Source organism: Dasypus novemcinctus, chromosome 4 (assembly GCF_030445035.2).
Source record: "Dasypus novemcinctus isolate mDasNov1 chromosome 4, mDasNov1.1.hap2, whole genome shotgun sequence".
NCBI classification, from domain to species: domain Eukaryota; kingdom Metazoa; phylum Chordata; class Mammalia; order Cingulata; family Dasypodidae; genus Dasypus; species Dasypus novemcinctus.
The window spans coordinates 10,659,367-10,665,366 of NC_080676.1; the positions used below are offsets into that span (position 1 = coordinate 10,659,367).

General features: G+C 45.0%; 1 protein-coding gene across 3 annotated transcripts in view; it reads right to left on the bottom strand.

Annotated features, from left to right (window-relative positions):
• TFDP2 (transcription factor Dp-2) overlaps positions 1-5,366 on the bottom strand; it is a 291,147-nt gene extending 285,781 nt beyond the window's left edge. Inside the window, exons 1-2 of one of the 3 annotated variants that reach the window (XM_023588985.2) lie at positions 5,287-5,366; positions 3,701-3,840 (exon numbers count right to left, since the gene is read on the bottom strand). The gene's annotated coding sequence lies outside the window, so the exon portion shown is untranslated. Of the gene's footprint in view, positions 1-2,880; positions 3,140-3,700; positions 3,841-5,286 lie in introns of those variants that run through there. The other 2 variants (XM_058295097.2, XM_058295098.2) reach the window with 2 other exon arrangements.
• Positions 5,367-6,000: the final 634 nt, after the last annotated feature.

Genomic DNA, 6,000 nt, shown 5'->3' on the forward strand with positions numbered 1-6,000 from the left:
GCAGCTTTGCATGTATGAGGTCCCAGGTTCAAACCCCAATACCTAAAAAAAAAAAAAGAGATACCATTTCACACCCCCTCGCCCACTAGAATGGCCACTATTAAAAAAGAGAGGATGTGAAGAAACAGGAACTCATAGTGGCCAAAGACAGTCTGGCAGATCCTCAAAAAGTACAGTACAGAATTACCATATGACCCAGCAATCCCACTTCTAGGTATATATCCAGAATTCAAAGCAGGGACCCAGTCAGATATGTGCACACTGATGTATAGAGCAGCATGATTCACAACTGCCAGAAGATGGAAGCAGCCTAAGTATCCATCAATCAATCAATGATAAGCAAAATGTAGTATATAGATAAAATGGAATATTATTCAGCTGTAAAAAGGAATGAAGTTCTGATACAAGCTATATCATGGATGAATCCTGAGGACATCATGTAAAGTGAAATAAGCCAGACACAAAAGGACAAATATTGTATGATCTTGATGATATAAAATAATTAGAATACGCAAATTTATGGAGTCAAAAACTAGAATACAGATTTCCAGAGAACAGCTTTGGGGTAGGGAATGGGAAGTTACTGCTTAATGGGTATAGAGTTTCTGTTTGGGGTGATGAAAAAGTTTTGGTAATAGTGGCAATGGTAGCAAAACATTATGAATGCAATTAACACCACTAAAATGTATATTTGAAAGTGATTCAAATGGGAAAATTTTAGTTGTATCTGTGTTACCAGAATAAAAATTTTACAAAACCACAGAACTGTGCAACCCAAACTGTGAACCTAATTTAAACTATGGACTACAGCTTATAGTATATTTAGATACTGTTTTATCAATTGTAACAAAAGAACCACACGAATGCAAAACGTTACTAACAGGGAAAACTACTGGGAGTAAAGGCGGGGTAAAGGAGACGGTGTATAGGAACTCTGTACTTTCTGCATGATTGTTCTTAATTTCTTTAATTGGAAAAAAAAAACAGTGGACTACAAGTCAGAATATAGGTTCTAGTTCACCACCTTTGTCATGAATTTTATTTAATTTTCTTAATTTATTTCCTCATCACGTTCTAAAAATTTTCAAATATGTAAAAGCCTATAAAAATAGCAAAGTGCTATGTAAATATAAACTCATTATGTATGAAACAGATTATCAACAGCAAGTAAACAAAGACAGTCTATCATTTCAATTCCTATTTACAAACGTCAATCTTTGAACACTTTAGGGTATGTTTTGGTGTGGTATGTTGCAGATTTTAATCCGCAAGCACATGCTTTCCACATTAAGGATAAACTTAGCTGTACATCCCATTTCAAGTTGTATCACCGAGCACAAAGCTCAGACAGTTGAGAATTTTGGCTGCAGTGGAAACAGATGAAGGTGCCAGCTGGACTACACATTCACAAGAGTTGGCAGGAAAATTACATGATCACAAGATGGTAATATGAAATATTACACACTGAAATTTTCAGTTTTCTTTCTTCATTAAACAATTAGAAATAAGGAAAACTGAAAAGAGTTTAATAAGCCCTAGGACTTTATTAACAAATATAAGTTTGCTGAAACTGCAACTGTACTGCCAGAACAGTGCTGCAGACACTGCGTCTGCCATTAGCCTAGACTCTAGTTCCAGGCACAAGATGTTCCAATAAATAACAAACGCATCCAGGGCCAGTACACAAGCGTGATAGAATCGGTGGTTAGGCGTTTATTTTTCTCCTGTTGCTATTTGAGAATGGACTCTGCTATTAAATATTTATTATAGTAATACGGTGATGATAGTACTTTAGCTAAATTACCAATAAATAACCAATGAAATGGAAAAGCAAAATGAAATATCGGATCGACTAAACTGAGTTTTACATTTAATCTTGAACAGAGACAAGGTCGTGACTATGTTTCATAGAAGACAAGATGGAAAATTTCAACTATATTTATTAGGTGAAGATAATTTTAAATCATTAAGAGAAAGAAAACAGAAGCACCAGAAGAAAAAAAAATCGGGCTACAGAGATCGAATGAATACACGAAACTAAGATTTGGCAGAAAAGAGAGGGGAAAAGAATGAGCTGCTGACTTACAAGAGAGCAAGTAAGTGGGGCTGAAAGTCTAGGTCCTTTTGGACAGAATTAGGAAAAAAGTTTTCAAGGGATCCAAAGCAGTTTTGGCAGTGAACACGGGAAGGGGTGGGCCTGTTGACTGTTCATTGTCTCAACTAGCTTTCAGGATACCGTCAATCGTAAAAATAATGCCTAACTTAGGCATTATCTAAGCAACTTAGTATGGTTCGTGCTTCGTTCCAGGTGCGTTACTTGTGTCAATCCATTTCCTCCTCGCAACACCTCTGACAGGGCGGATACTATTATCCTACAGATGAAGAAACTGAGACCAGCCAAGGCTACTCCAGGGGGCGAGCACTCCTCACCCACCTCGCCTCATCACCTGCCATCCAGGTCCTACGAAAACCTCTGCACTTTTCTAGAGTAACCTCGGCTTTCCGGAACTTCTCAGAGTCTGGACCCCCCCTCCCCCAAAAAAAGACCTCCTTTAGAGAAAAGCTCCCTTACGGGGACGGGAGGCTCCTCCAAGCACACAGAGCTCTGGAACTGCGGAAAACACACCTGAAGAGGCAGGCGGCGGCGCGTGGGCTGTGAGGGGAGTGCAAGTGAGAAGGGCGGCCGGCCAGGGCGTCACCTCCAGCTCGGGAGGGCGCGGGGCGCGAGCGGGCGCCGCCCCGTGGCCCCGGCCGACGCCCTCGGCTCCCCAGGCGCTCCCGGGACGCGCCGCGGGCCCGGGGAGCGGGAGCACGCGGGAGGACTGGCGGCGCGGCGGGCATCCTGTCCGGCGCGCGGGCCCACCCTCGCCCGGCCCTTACCGCGCTCGCTCGGAGCACCCGGCGCCCGCGGGCGGTCGGCCCGGCCTGGGCGCGCGTCCTCGGGCCGTCGCGCCTCCAGCTCCCGCGCTCGGCTGCGGCCCCGGGCCGGGGAGCGAGAGCCGCGGCGGAGCCGGCCGAGGCACCGGGACGCCAACCGTGCGCGCGCCCTCGAGCCGGCGCAGGAACGCCTGGAAGCGGCGGCCGCTGCAGCCGCGAACCCGCGGCTCCGTCCGCGCTCGACGGGGTCGCCCACGACCCCGCTTCCCCCGCGCCAGCTTTGGCGGCGGAACGGCACGGTGCGCTCCAATTGGCCCGTGAGGAGAGTGACGTAAGGCGTTGCTCCGGCGGATTGGCCGAGCCGGCGGTGCGTGCTAGGAGTAAACAAACCCCGCCCCGACCTTCCAGAGAGGGGAGGGGGCCTCGCGGGGACGGGGGCGGGGCCTCGGGGGGACGGGGGCGGGGCCTCTCTTTCCCCCGGAATTCTCAATGGGCCTCCGCAGTGATGAGGCCTCCCTGCTTACCACCGCCGCCTGCCGGCGGGGCTGCAGACCAAAGCCTAAGATTCAGAGACATGCCCCCGCCCCACCCACCCCGGGGGCTAGGGTGGGAACCTTGACTTTCCCTTCCGCCAGGGAATTGGGGAACTGGGGCTGTCACATCTCGGTCCTCAGGCATTTGATGAGCTCTCCCTGAGCTAGCAGCGAGGAGGGGGCTGCGGGCCAGTGGCTGTAGGCCAACCGATGGGGCCACGTGTAGGGGACCCAGAACTTAATGGAGAATGAGATAGAGACCACCTGGAGATTTGGAGGTTCGTCGATACCTGGGCAAGATAGATCCGACTCGGAGCAGGACATCATGTCAAACCCAAAATACTGGCCCATTAATCCTGTGCTTCGGTGAAAAATCATGCGTGTGGCACGTTATGGAATTTCACGAATCAATGAGATGGAAGCTTCCAGTCTAATGGAGACAAACATGAAAGCACATCATAAGAACAATTAGAACTTTCTCATTCCATCCCTTCGTTTCACTGATTGAATATATCTGTGTTTATTGATTGTTGTCCACATGCCAAACACTATTTTTAATGATGGAAATACATCCGTGGACAAGAGAGACAAAAACCAACCAACCAACCAACCTCTGGCCTTCTTGGAGCTTACATTCTAGTGGGGTGAGAGAGACAATATACAAAAGAAATAAGCAAAATATAAAGTTACATGCTGGCAAGTGCTGTGGAAAAAATTAATCAGAGAAGGTATTCAAAGGATGGCTTCAGTCTTTCAAAGGGCCCTCAAGGACAAGAGCAGCTAAAGGAGATGAGGGGGGCGAGAAACACTCTTGGATCTTTCTCTGGGGTGGGGCAGAGGGACAATTTCTGCATAATTATACATAGGTAAAGGGCCCAGAATCCACAATGCCAAAAATAGTACTCCCCTGATTCTAAAATGCCAAAACCCCAAAGGAGTGATTAACTTACACTTCCCAGTAAAAAATCAATAAGGATTTATTTAGTTTTTACAAGAATTTTGTCAAAGTTATATTCAATTCAATTTAACAAATACCAAATACTCTAGGCACTAAATATACAAAAATGACCAAAATAGACAAAACCTCCACTCTCAAGGAACCCAGTCTAGCCTGGGAGGACAGGCAACCACAATACAATGTATGAACAGCTATGATAGAAGAACACACATGGAGCTCTAGGACTAATCAGGAAAGTGATACTGAGGAGTTACACTCTCAGTTATAGCTCCTGAATATCTGTATCTCTCTATCTATAAAAAAAAAAAATAACTCCAAATCTGGAATAAGGATATGGGCTTAGAGAATGAGGGATTCTCTAGCTTCTTTACATGTTTCTAAGGTTAAAAGACTTAAGTGAAGATAATATTAAGTTGAACCATATGAAATTGGCACTATTTGGCAATTTTCATACGACTCAACTTTCTCACAGTTAATATGAGTTTGTTTATATAATACACATAGTGAATGTTCAAAAAATGACAGCAATTACTACAATTATTCAAAAATATTGCTTTTGAAAAGCGGATTTAAAAGGTGTTTCACAACACCTTCAAACACCACAAAATAAAGCAAAGTTTCAAAATTTTCCATATACTGGTTTGATTTAGCTGTGAATTTCCATGACCTAATCAGAATGTGCTGTAAAAGACAATAAATGCCAGTTTCACAGCAGGCCAAGAAATTCAGAATAAGGAACAGCTTGGTTTTGAAGTCAAAAACTGATAATTCTCCAGAACAAAACAAATTGTTAAGTTGCTGGAAGAAAAATTTATGTAAATCAATTTTCCATTCCCACTCATAATTCCCATTTAGCAATTTGCACAACAGTCAGTTTTCTCTCTTCCTTCTCGTTTCCCCAGTAAGGGATCTTCTTACCTTTTAAAGGAAAGTAAAGCTTCCTCCATCTCCAGTTCCAAAGAACGGACATCTAAAACGGGACAGAACCTAGCTTACTGATTCAGCAAGTACTTATGAAGTACTTATCGTATGTCAAAAACAGTGCCAGGTGCTGGAGATACAAATATAAATGGCCAAAGAGCTCTGTTGCTTGGGTATTCCTCGTGCTTGGAGCAAAGCCTCAGCTCACCCACACCCCACCTACACATGCCTTCTTTTCTAAGCTTTAACACTGTCTCCAGAACAGCTTCCCCTAACTTGCCCTTCCCCAGCTCTGTGCCCAGAAGACTCGCTGTGTCTTTCTAACATTCATCAAACTTGGAATTTCTCATTTGCTATTTGTATCGTAACTCCTGGAGTCAGGACAATGCCATCCTATATCCACTACTGTATCCTCAGTGCCCAAGAGAAGATCAATAAGTTTTTCTTGAATGGGTGAGACTGCCCACAGGCAAGAACCTCTTGAAAGGAGAGGAGATATAAAACGGTCTCCCCTTGTAAATATGCGGGCTGCAACATAGCAAGCAAAGAGCAGGTAAGGAAAAAGATGGAGCCCTTCCTTCCAATTAAACCTGATGAATTTCCACGCGCTGCCCCTCTCCCTCAGGCTCGTGTAGACCCCTCTAAATGCGGTGCTGGATGCTGCTTTCTGCAGGTGGAGTTCTAAGACGCCTGGATCAGTTCCTCTCAAAC